General features: G+C 31.9%; 1 protein-coding gene across 2 annotated transcripts in view; it reads left to right on the top strand.

Moving 5' to 3' along the window:
• Nucleotides 1-2,874: 2,874 nt before the first annotated feature.
• The window catches only part of LOC135961872 (protein 5NUC), a 47,464-nt gene continuing 36,375 nt past the window's right edge, over nt 2,875-13,963 (top strand). The window contains exon 1 of one of the 2 annotated variants that reach the window (XM_065513509.1): nt 2,875-2,985. The gene's annotated coding sequence lies outside the window, so the exon portion shown is untranslated. The remainder of the gene's footprint in view (nt 2,986-13,963) is intronic. The other variant, XM_065513508.1, reaches the window with a different exon arrangement.

Here is a 13,963-nt window from a genome sequence, read left to right as displayed (position 1 = left end):
ATTCGGCCAGTTAGCCGATCTTCACATACGATCTCTTAAACTTCGGGTTATCGTAATGGATCCATTTCACAAGTAATGATTCGGTGCAAAAATGATTTTCTTTTATATCGTTCAAGCATTATTTTGGACATGCAAAATCGCTTTTAAAAGTCTCTCGGCTTCAATTCTTATGGTACCCAATGTCCCTACTGCTCGAAAAAATTTTGAAATTTCTGCTTGAGTAGCTCCCAATAATTTTGCAAGACAACAATTTTCATATAATAATGCCTACAATTCTTGATCTTCAAACTTTTTAGGCTGACCTGGGCGATTTTGTCTTCCGTGTCAAAATCTCCACTTCTGAACCGAAAAAAACACTATCACACGTTGAAACCGATGGAACCCCCAAAAACTCCCCAACAACCTCATTTTAAATAGTTTTTAACAGGTATTGCAACATGTTGCCGAGTGTTGTCATGATGGAGTATAACAGTTCCGCAAACGAATGAGTTGTGTTCGGTACAGGTACCCTGTGATGTTCTGGCACAGATTTCGATCAATTCAAAAAATTCCCGGGGAATTTTTATTCATAATTGGACTGACAATCTCTTACGCTTCGGGTTATGATGATACGGTGCTCAAATGATTTTCTTTTATACCGTTCGGACATGAAAATTCGTTTTTCAAGGTCTCTCATCTTCAATTCGTATGGCACCCAATTTCTATGCTTTTGGATGAATCCTGCTGCTGGAAAACATTTTGAAATTGCTGCTTGAGTATCTCTCAATGCTAGTTCTGGTTGAGTTAGACTATAATCTTAATGGAGTTTTCCCCAACCACTTCATTCTAAACACAGTTTTAAAAGGTATTGCTAGATGTGGCCGATCGTTGTCATAGTGGAATATTACGGTTTCATGTCTGGTCGCATATTCTAGGCTTTTTTCGTTCAAAGCTCGCTTCAAACGAATCTGTTGTGTTCGGTACAGGTTCCCTGTGAATTGGAGTAATGCCTCCAATTCTTGGCCGGCCTGGGCGATCTTAGTTTCTCATTCTAGAACCAAAAATTTTCGACAGAGTTCCACAAATGTTAAGATGTTTTCTTAAACATATTTCGCTGGTATGGGCGATCTTTGTCTTCCGTGTCAAAATCTCCACTTCTGAACCGCACAAACCATCTCTCGGACTTTGAAACCGATAGTTCAAATTCACCATAAGCTTCTGCATATGTTTTCAAATTCCTGCCATTTTTTCATGTTCCAACTTTAGATGCGTGTAACTTTTTATAAGGATGAGATAACTGTCAGCATGTTACTTTTATTGTATTCGAAATTTTATTGCAAATATAGATGATATTTTAAAAAAAAAAATCGAACCTCCGTAGGCCCGCCATATCTAAAAAACCAAAAAAAGATGGAGCAGAATTAAAAAAACTAAATAAATAAATCTAAATATCTCTTGAACTAAAAGAGATAACTTACATATGTATGCATATTTTTTGTAGATCTCCTTAAAGACTATTTATATTTTTAATTTCAACTCATTCGGATCATATTTGGATTGGACCCGATATGGCGTGTAATTTTGCTAATTAAGCGTAAATGGCTTTATTTACAACTTATGTAAAAAATTTCGTAGAATATTTTAATCCTTAAATGTCCTTTTTGAAAGGACTTTTTCGGTTTTCTCGAAAAAGGAGTCAAATTGACCCCTAAAGAGAGGAGATCTTCCACAAAAATGATCCCCATAAAATTCCACAATATAACTCTGACAATAAGAATTCTCTCAGATATTAACTTACAACTTTTTTTTTCAGTTAGTATAATGCTACCTTCGATCAAAAAATTAAAACTTTGACCCACTGTAAAAAAATATTCAGACCAACCAGGACTATTAGTTGATTCTACAAAAATGATATACTCAACATGCCCTTTCAGAATTATAGGGTCGCTAGTCTGTTCCAAAAATGCTGTTGGGCAGTGTAATTAAGTGAGAATAAATGGCATTTTTAAGTCATTTGCCCATTCGTATTATATTATACTCTTACTTGTTTGTTTCTTAACTTTATTAATTTCTGGCTTAAAATATATAAATTTTTTAAACTTAATAAAAGATTTGAGTACGACTTCCTTTAAAAATTCTACCAGAAGTAAACAATTTTAGTTTTACTAGCAGAAAGTTCTTATCAGTACTTAAAAGTACTGCACCAGCATCTTTAGTACCACCAGCAAAGTACCCTTTGCTTTTAGTACCCCAAACACTAAAAAAAATCTCATTTTCATTTCATCCCTGACTACAAACAACAACTCGTCGTAACAACTCAATTTTACAGAAAATATTTATTTAGTTCTGTTTTAACATTCAAACCGTTTAGATGTTCTGGGGAATTTAAAAGCGGCTAAAAATATTCCTTAAAAACCTTGCGGTACGAATATCTCTTACACTTAAACACGGTTAGAGACACAAACGCACTTTTATATTCTAGAATAGAAAACCCAAAGAAAGAAAGACACAGAAATAAGGTGCTAATTTGAGAGGGTATGCGGTGAAAATTTTGTAAAGTCAGCCAGCCAGCCAGGTTTATTTGGCTTGAGTTTATGCGAATTTGTTGGATATATTTTTCTGTTTGGCATTCACTATATATGAATTTGTTGGTATACTTTATATGTATTTAACAAAAAAAAAAGGAAAAGAAGAAAAATAAATATATGTATATGTAAAACATCCTTTTGTAATAACTAAAGGATAATAATATAAATAATATATAGATTATGTGAGCAAAAGAAGTGTGTTTCTGAAATATATTAATTATTGTTAATTAAATTATATATTTGTGTGTATAACCTTTTTTAAAATCCTTTAATATATGCAGTTTTTGTGTTATCCATTTATTTAATTGATTGATTTTCCTTTTATTCATAGAAAATCATAAATATCCTGTTTTCACAATTCAAATACAATTAAATATTTCCAAATTGTCCCCAACAACATTGTTGCGTTTAAGTGGAGGTAAGTACATGCTTGATTGTTTTGTAATAAAATTAAATTCCGTTTTATGTTCTTTTCTATATTTCTTTACTTTTTATAAGAATATTTTATGTTATTTTTTCATTTGAAGTTTTCCCTTTTTATAAACCCCCACCCCCCCTCCTCACTACCCAACAACAAACTGTAATTGATAATTTCCATTTTGAGTTCAACATTTTTTTACACGAATTCGCACTTGTCCTGTTGTCTTATCATCATCTTCTTTTGACAGCAGAAACAACACCAACAACAGCAACAAATAAGAGAGTGTAGCAGCAGTAATGGTTTGCATTTAACCTACTGCTTATATTTTCAAGGACATTGCTGCCTATACTCCACTCTAGATGGCTGGGCATGAGCAAATTGTTACTTTAATTGGTACTTTCTTATTTTTTTGGTACAATTCAAACATGTCAAGTACTTTGTCATTGAAATAGACTTATTTGGTAAATCAAGGATAATCGTTTAAACTTTTTTTAGTTCAAAGTTTAGTGAATAGAGAATAGACATAGAGCGGAAACTCTGCTGTCAAAGACCTAACTCATTTGTCAGAAACCTAAGTGGTGAGAATGTATTAGTAGAAAAAACTATGTGAATACAAAAACAACACTCGTATGTGTGATTATTTTGAGTAATTTTTTTTTTTTGTTTGAGTTTTTTTCTAGTTTCCGCTCTATGTTTCTCTATGGTTTAGTGTTTTAAATAAAAATATTCCAAAAAATGTTTATATAAATAAGTAAATACCTGTTGAAAATAGTCGAAGGTACTAAAATATCGTAGTTTGTAAATTTCTAATGTTTTGTGGAGCACCAGATCATAGAGAATAGACATAGAGCAGAAACTCTCCTGTCAAAGACCTAACTCAGTTGTCTGAAACCTAAGTGGTGAGAATGTATTAAGGAGTGAGATCGAAAAATTCTTAACACACGTTTTTCATTACATTTTTTAACCCAAGTATTATTTGAATTTTTTTTTGATCAAGTTACCTTTGAAAAACATGTCAGTTATTATGTGTAATGTCAATTATATTAATTTTTTTGTTAATCTGATTAAAATGAGTGACCAGAAAAAAGTGCGTACTGAAATTATTAAATATTTTCAACAAAACCCAACTTGGTCTTACAAAAAGTTGGCCAAGCATACAAAGGTCTGCCGTCAAACTGTTTCCAATGTTATTAAACAGTACCGGGAGAACTTGTCAGTTGATAGAAAACCTGGTTCAGGTAGAAGGAATGGTCCACATGATGTTTCTAAAGCCAAAAAAATAGAACGCATTTTCAAAAGAGCTCCCAACACATCCGGTAGGAAAGCAGCCCGGTTAGCTCAGTGCTCGGACTATTTGGTACGAAAAGTTAAAGCTAATGCAGGTTTAAAAACATACAAGGCTCAAAAAGTTCCTGACAGGAACGCTACTAAAAATTTAGAGGCCAAAAACAGAGCACGGAAATTGAAGTCAAGTTTTATAAAAAAATATTCTTGCTGCATAATGGATGACGAAACGTATGTTCTGGCAGATTTTTCGCAACTTCCAGGTCAAAAATTTTATGTTGCTGATGCTCGAGGGAATGTTGAAGAAAAGTTTAGGACCCAAAAGCAGACAAAATTTCCCAGAAAGTTCTTGGTATGGCAAGCAATATGCAGTTGCGGCAAAAGAAGCCACTCATTTGTTACAACGGGCTCTATAAATACCGAAATTTACATCAAGGAATGTTTACAAAAAAGGCTGCTTCCATTCATAAGACTTCATAATGTGTCCACTTATTTTTGGCCTGACTTGGCATCCTGTCACTATGGCAAACAAGCCCTTGAGTGGTACAAGAACAATAATGTGGTATTTGTACCAAGAGAGGCAAATCCTCCAAACTGCCCGGAGCTAAGGCCAGTGGAGAGATATTGGGCTCTTGTTAAAAGAGAATTGAAGAGTACAAAAAAGGTGTCCAAAAGTGTGGTAGATTTTAAACGGAGATGGACTACATGTTCGAGCAAAGTGACAGAAAGCACTATAAAAACGTTAATGGAAGGGTTTCCGAAAAAGGTTCAAAATTTCATCACTAGTGATTAAAACTATAAAAATAATTTTTTTTGTAAATTGTAATAATAATTTCAATCAAATAAAAAAAAAATTAAAGCTGTAAGTTTAGTGGTTTCTTTTTTATAAACATATATGTATGTTAAGAATTTTTCGATCTCACTCCTTAGTAGAAAAAACTATGTGAAAACAAAAAAATTATTTTGAATAATTTGAGTTTTTTTTCTAGTTTCCGCTCTATGTTTCTCTATGCACCAGATCACTATGATCTACTTATATAGTACATTTTGATGCAACTATTGTATCTTATGGGAAGAGAAATATATTTAGTGTCAATACAAGGGATATTTTTTTGGAAACTATTGGATGTATGATTTATGCGGAACTTTTACAATATTTTTAGATTTTATTTTGAAACATTTGTACAATATAGATTTATTCAAAGTATTGGCCATTGTTAGCTATTACCTTTTCCCATCTTTCTGACAAAAATGGATTCCGAGCCAAAAAAACTGCTCAGCTTTTGAGACGAAGAACGAATCAAGCCAATTTCGGATACTCTGTTCTAAGGTGAAGCGTATCCCAGAGAGATCGTTCTGCATCGATCGAAACAAATCGTAGACGGACGGTACACGGTCTTGACTATAAAGCTGATGAGGCAAAACTTTCAAACCACTTCATTCTATCTACTTTTTAACAGGGGAGTTACTCCCTACTACGATTCGAAAGGAAATCTTTTAGAATTACAATGTATTTAGCACACATTTTCGAACATTTTCAGTACTGCAGTAACCGCCCAGGTATTGCAACATGTGATCGAGTGTTGTCATGATAGAGTATTGCGGTTTCATGTCTGGCTTCATATTCTGGGCTTTTTCGGCCAATGCTCGTTTCAAACGAATCAGTTGCATTCGGTACATGTTCCCTGTTGTGGTCTGCCCAGATTTCAGCAGCTTATAATAGATAGGACCCTTTTGCTCCCACCAAATACAGATCATTACCTTAGCGTCATGGATATTTAGTTTTACTGTTTAGATTCGGCTGGTTGGCCGGGCTTCATATACGATCTCTTGCGCTTCGGGTTGTCGTAATGGATACATTTTTCATTCCAAGTAATGATTTTCTTTTATAGTGTTCAAGCAGCATTTCAGAGATATAAAATCGTCTTTCAAGGTCAATCATTTTCAATTCGTATGGTACCCAATTTCCCTGCTTTTGGATGAATCCTGCTGCTTGCAAACGTCCCAATAATTCTGCAAGTTCTTGTGAGCTTGACAACAATCTTTATGGAGGTCTTCAAACGTTTTTGGCTGGCCTGGGCGATCTTTGTCTTTGGATCACATTCACCATAAGCTTTGGTGAGCAATCGTTGTGCTTCAGCGGCACAAATTAAATAAGTAAAGTAAAATTTCTTGCATATGACGCTTTGTTGGTTCAAAATTTGATATTTTCGAAGCATAAAAATACTTTGTTGTTTACACTATAATGTTGAAGAACTAAGTGAGAATAAATGACGGACATGTGCCATTCAAAATGACATATAAGTTATTAAAAATATACGCAATCTATGTAAATCCCGCACTTTTAAGTCATACACCCAATAAAAGGACATGTAAATACAAGTCGACAACAGAAACAATTCAGCTCGTACTACGTAAAATTTCGTTAAGATATCTCCAATCATTCACAATATATCGAATTATTAACCGACGAAAGGTTTTGGGAAATGGTGCATCCGGTCAATTCCATGAATGAAATCTTGGTCTAAAATAAATACTAAACAAAATTATGGTACATTTATGACCCACAATGTACATTTTTATATCCTTCACCGTCGTGAGAAGGTTATATATAATTTGGTCATTCCGTTTGTAATTTCCACAATATAATTTTCCGACCCTATAAAGTATATATATTCTGGATCCTTATAGATAGTAGAGTCGATTAAGCCATGTCCGTCTGTCTGTTGAAATCAACTTTCCGAAGCCCCCAAATAACTTACATACATTTCATACATCAATATCTCCGGAATTCTTCAGGCTCGGTTGCTATTTAAAATCGAGAAAATCGGTCCACAAATGGCTCAGATATAAGGAAAAAACCAGGACAACCTCGAGTTTTGACCTGTTTTTTTACCTATATCTTAATTACTAAGTCATTAATATAGACAAAATGGATATCTAATGATAGATATTTCAAAGACCTTTGCAATGATGTATATAAGACCACATAGTAAGTTGGACCTACAATGGGTCAAAATCGGAAAAAATATTTATTAACCCGAATTTTTTTTTCACCAAAGTTTTTTTTGCTAAATATTAAAAAAAAAAATTAATAGAAAAAACAAAAAAAAAATTTTAAATTTTAAAAAAAAAATTTTGTTTACCTAAAAATATTTAAAATTAGTTTTAAGAAGTATAATTTGGTGAAAGGTATGTATATAAGATTCGTCACAGCCGAATATAGGTCTCTTACTTGTTTTATTTTCATTTGAAATAATTTGTAATTTTTATTTTTCACCCCTTCAATAGACACTTGCACACTTATAGAGGAGTAGAAAGTAATAAGTAGTACGAGTATTTTCCTGTTATTAAAGCCGTTTATTATTTAGAATTCCCATTTTGTCCTTTTGTAATCCTTCTTTTTTTACTTTATTTTTTTGCTTATTCCTTGCTGTTATTTCTCTTCTATATTGTACATAACTTGTTGGTGGATTTAGTGCGGACTCGATTGAGTTAAATGTTGTTATGCGACAACGTTCAGCTATAAATTGAATGTATCCTGAAGGTGGGAATGAATATTTTCACTTAATGCAAGTTGTGTATGTGTTAAGGAATATAAGATAAAGTTGTGTCCTTATTTTCTGTTAGGTTATTAATTATTTACGGCTGATTTGTCAAACGTGCGGCACCAACAATTTACCTGCTGATTATTTTTCCTGTTAACTAGACCACACATTAGGTCGGGTTGTTTTTCAATGAATTGAAATGAAATTAACATTGTTATTTTTTTTGGAGGATAAGAAGTTTTGAATTTCTAATTTTTGGAAAATTTAAATTCTCAGAAAGTGGAGATAAAGTTAACTAAGGAAATACTACGAGTAATACTGAGATTTTTATTAATCTTAAACTATATGTGTATTTGAAAATAAATGTACCCAATAAGCACCCTGCAGGAAGTGTCAATAGTGAAACTATACTGACTTACTATTGACACAGTCACCAGTACTAGTGACTTATTTTACCCCAGACAATGCTATTTACTATAGACATTTAACATGTGCGTGTCATTGGAAGTCTACTACTGACGATATTACTATTGACTAGGTACTTATTCACTAGTACATTTTAGTAATTCTAATCTACACTTTTGGTACTTTTCTGAAGTAGATGTAAATAATGAAACTGCATATTTTGTTAACATTTGACGTTGTATTAAACAAATTAAAAAACGAAATGGTATGAATTCATAACAGATGGAAGAGTTGTCTTCGTTGACAATGTCGCTAAAAAGTCACCAAAATAGTCGACAAAACTGGTGACTTGGAGACACTTGTCCCCAGGTTTCCTTCAGGGCACCAAAGCCCCAAAAATTCAAGCACATGAACATTTGACTTGAATGCAAATGTAATTATGTTTTAAACTTGAAAAATATTTGAAAAATTTAATATTTTTCAAACAAAAACCTTATATCTTCTAAACTAATAAAGATACCAAAAATATTTAAAATATTATTAGACGGTTTGGTACTTTTTTTTAAATTTGAACACTTTAGGGGAGAAAACGGGTAAAAACTAGGTTTTGGTACATTTTATAAACCAATAAAAATATTAATAAATTTTATATTGTATTTTTTATTTACATATGTAAATTTGGTACTTTTTGGAAATTCAAACCTTAAACTTTTTGGTACTTTTTGCATAAAAAATGTTTTTCTATAAATTGACATATAAATGTGATATTAAAATTTATTTGAATAAAATTTGTAAAGAAAAAAGTACCAAGAAGGGAAAATAACAAGAAAATACATTTTATTCGAAATTATAAATCCAATTTTGATATAATTTTAAACATTGGTTCCTCCAGACATACAAAAATTAACTAACAGTTTGTTGTTTCGAGTATGAAAAGTCAGATTGGGCCATATCGGGGTAAAGAGTTTGGTACTTTTTTTAAACATATGTTTTTAATGAGAAAATAAATACAGACTTGAAACCTTTGAGATACAAAAAATTCGTCAAAAGGGAGATTTTGATATTTCAAACTTTGACGAGCCTTCAAAAGAGAAGTACCATTAATACTTTTTCTCCTATGGTACATTTTTAATGAGCGTATACTTAAAAATACGGAATTTGCAATAGATTGCATCATTTATTCTTACTTAAATTCTCTCTTCGATTCCCTTTTAAACTTGCTCGTCTGTTTACACACAGCAAGTCTGTGTTCAATTTTATATGTCAAAACCTAATAGACGCCATAGTGAAAATGAGAAAACAAAAGAGAATTGAAGAAACTTACAAGCAAGTGTGAGGGGTGCACTTGCTTCTTCTTCTTGCCTCTCTCTCCTATAAACTCTAGACTTGCGCAAGAAAACTTGCCCTGTGTAAAAGCAGACTTAGTTTTTTTTTGCTTCGAAAATGTCGAATTTTGTACCAATATAGCGTCATTTGCGGGAAGTTTTGCTTTACTTCTTTAATATGAAAACGAGTGCCGCTGAAGCATAACCGATTGCTCACCGAAGCTTATGGTGAATTGTGCGAGAGATGGTTTGTTCGGTTCAGGCCAGCCAAAAAGGTTTGAAGACCAAGAATTGGAGGCATTACTACATGAAGGTTATTGTCAAACTCAACAAGAGCTTACAAAATTATTGCGAGCTCATCAAGCAGCAATTTCAAAACGTTTACGAACAGCAGGATTCATCCAACAGCAAGGAAATTGGGTACCATACGAATTGAAGCCGAGAGACCTTGAAAGACGATATTGCATTTCCGAAATTATGCTTCAATGCTATAAAAGAAAATAATTTTCGCACCGAATCACTTGTGATGAAAAATTGATCCATAAAGATATCCGAAGCGTAAGAGATCGTATGTGAAGCTCGGCCAACCAGCCGAATCAACACCAAAGCCAAATATCCATGGCGCTAAGGTAATGCTCTGTATTTGGTAGGACCGAAAGGGTCCTATCTATTATGAGCTGATGAAATCTAACCAGACTATGCGGCCAGACATGAAACCGTAATATTCCACTGTGACAACTATCGGTCACATCTAGCAATACCTGTTAAAAAGTATTTAAAATGAAGTGTTTCACAAAAGCCGACTACTAATTGTTTCGATAGATACAGAACGCTATCTCTGGGATACGTTTCACTTTGGAACAAAGTATCCGATATTGACTTGATTTGTTCATGGCCTCAAGAGATGAGCAGTTCTTTTGTCTCGGAATCCTTATGTTGCCAGAAAGATGGGAAAAGGTCATAGCTAACAGTGACCAATACTTTGAATGAATTTATATTGTACAAATGTTTCAAAATAAAAGCTAAAAGTTAGCTAATATGTTTAAGGTAGCATAAAGAGACAACAAATGGTACTTGTTCATTCCTCTAATGGTACTTTATGAATTTTCTATATTTATTGACATAGAAACCCCTAAAGGGTCCTTTATCGTATTTTTACATAATATTTCTAAGAGTAAACAAACTCAACTAAATTTGTGTTAAAAATAGCGGTTATGTTAATGATAAATTTCTCTTAAATGAACTTTAAATAATTGAATAAATTCATACCAGTGTTATAATTTGACATCACTGCAATTGTCTGAAATGAAAGTAAAAATGTTCGCAGGAATAAATGTTATAAAAGTGAGAGTTATTACAGGAGAGCTAAAAGTGTTTTTGTATTTCTGTATATTAACACATTAAAGCTAATATAGCTGGAGTATTTACTAGGGTATTCATTCGACTAATGATCGTTCGATTAATCGAATAATTTCTAACGAATAATTATTCGATCAATTTAAGAATGGCCATTTTCGAATAACGACAAAGGGACTTGCGATCACTGTAGATGAGTGTTCCGATAGCTACTTCTATAAATATATAAATATTACTGCAAGAGGTTACAATTCTAAATACAAATATTTCAAAACTTTTAACTTTGAACTTGAACCAATGAAAATAAAAGGTACGGAATAAAATATTGGTTATTTAGCTGGCGAAATATTAGAAGAATCGCAATTAATAATCAAAATATTAACTTAGATTAAAGTGGAGTTGAATGTGATGGAGAATGTGATTTTGAAACGGTCGTCGAAAGTGATATTGAGGATGACATTTATAATGATTACATTGAAATAGATGAAACGTAAGTGTTGCAAAATATTTAATAAATCGAATGATAAACACAAATATTGGAGTTCGTCTTATACATGATTTTGAACATCGTTGAACATCTTTGTCTAACATGGTAATAAACTTTTTGCGTATTTGTAAATGCGTCAATCATGCACTTCCTGACTTCAAATTAACCACGTTCACTGACAATGATATCAAACTTTGGACAGATTCCCTTTATTATGTAATTCCCCAGACCACTTTGTTAAGCAAAGATTCGGCAACGTTGATAGTGCTTGATGTATAATACAATTTTTTATAAATAATTTAGAAATAGTGAATAATTAATTTACTAAAGAATTAGTTACTCAATTTAAAACCCGAAATAATGAACGATATAAAAAAGTTCTTAATACGTTTATATTGTATTTGAATTCAGGATCATGTCCAACTAGCTCAAATTTTTTAAAGCATAGCTGTAAAATATAAACTACAGAGTTTGCTAGTAAATTATTTTGTAGATTGTTCGGGAGTTAATCTGATCAGAATATTTCTGTTGAAAATTTAATGATGGCCTTTGTTTTCGAATGTTTTTTAACATAATCAATACTTGAATTGTTAACTTTAACGTTATTTTTTGTTTTTCTTTAACAGTAAAACTTCATACTTTACTTTTTTTTAAAAAAATTAAATTATTCGAATAATTCGATTAATTTTAAACGTGTGATCGAATTATTCGAACAAGTTAAAATCTCTTATTCGTTTTATTCGAACAAGAGAAAAATCTAATAATTCGAATACCCTAGTATTTACATAGATAAATGTATTTAAGACACTTACTTGGTTGTTCCAACAATCTTAGAACTGTCAACTCATTAAATATATCTTAACAGTATATTAAGCCAAGTTTAACCAACAAAACTTGATCTTGCAAGCCTAATATGAATTTACTTTTTATATAAAAATTAAATATTGTTAATTATTCAATATATTTATTATAACATTGAAAATATCCATATATAACATGATATTATTACATAAATAAATTCTCTTTTATAAATATTATTTATTTATTTATTCACAACCAAATGTCCTTAAATTTATGCATGTTTGCAAGTCAATAAGGGGGTTAGAAAAGGATTTACTGACTTTACATTTTTTGTTAACATTACAATTCACAATGTATCCTTTAATTTTGAATAATTTCTTTTCATTGCAAATTGCTAATATTGTGTATAGTATGTGTGTAAAATAAGTTTCTATTCATGCTATTCTTAGAAAATGAAAATTTTAAATTATTATTCAAACTCATGCATAAAACATGGGTAGTAGGGCTACAACTATTTACAATTTTTGCAAATATGAAATTTTTGTCTAGTTTAATTTATATTAAACAAATATTAAAATATTTAAATTCTTAAAAAAATTTACACAAACTTTTGGTTATAAAAACCCCAGTTGCCAAAGTTTTTGATGGACGATCGATACCGGATTGAATCGCAACAATATAAGAGTTTGTCACTCAACCTGTTGTCAAAAGAAGTTAACAGAAAACAACTTAAGAGACTTTGTCATAAAATCCACCCAAAGACCTTTAGAGAAGACAATATTATAAAAGATAATGTTGCTGGCGCTTCTTAGAAGCAGCAGTGCAAATAAATAAACGATGAAGAAAAAACTTAAATCTCAGGGAAAGCTCTTTTATCAAAAGTTCATCGATTTATTAAGTGAGTACTTAGAAATCCTTTTAGGTGTAATCTCCCTAATGCACATGTAGTAGACATACTAGACAAGGGTTTCTAAATTCGCTGACTTTTTCCATAAGTCCCTGAAAATTAGGGATTTATGTATGATTTGAACGTGGTTTTTGTTACTAATAACTTATATGTCATTTTGAAGGGTACGTATCAGTCATTTATTCTGACTTAGTTACTGAACTTTATACTTTAAACAACAAATTTTCTTTTCTGCTTCGAAACTAGTAGAATTGGTGAAATTCTACTTCCACAAAGTGGGTCAAAAGATCGATTGAAATATTACTTTTGTTCTAGATGTCTACTAACACAAAAATTTTAAACTCAATTATTTCGAAATGACAGACAAATTATACACTATTGTTTTATTAAGGGGACGAAACTTTCGTGCCAATAAAGCGTCATATGTGGGAAGTTTTGCTTTACATCTTTAATTTGAAAAATAGGGCCGCTGAAGCATACCGATTGCTCACCGAAGCTTATGGTTAACGTGTTTCATCGGTTTCAACATGCGAGAGTTTCAGATGTAATTTTGACACTGAAGACAAAGATCGCCCAGACCAGTCAAAAAGGTTGGAAGACCAAGAATCGGGACATTACCCCAAGAAGATTGTTGTTAAATTCAAGAGCTTGCAAAATCATTGGGAGCTACTCAGTCAGCAATTTCAAAATGTTTTTGAGCAGCAGGATTCATCCAAAAGCAGAATGATGACCCAATACTCGCAAGAATAATTATAAGAAAACTTGATAAAGAAGGGCTCATATTATACTAGCAAAATACTCGAAAATCAAAAGAAATTCAAATTTTAAGAGACGTTATGCAATTTATTAAATTGCATAACTA

Source organism: Calliphora vicina, chromosome 5, assembly GCF_958450345.1.
Source record: "Calliphora vicina chromosome 5, idCalVici1.1, whole genome shotgun sequence".
Lineage (NCBI taxonomy): Eukaryota > Metazoa > Arthropoda > Insecta > Diptera > Calliphoridae > Calliphora > Calliphora vicina.
The sequence above is the reverse complement of the archived record's forward strand: the minus strand, read 5'-3'. Positions and strand labels throughout refer to the sequence as shown.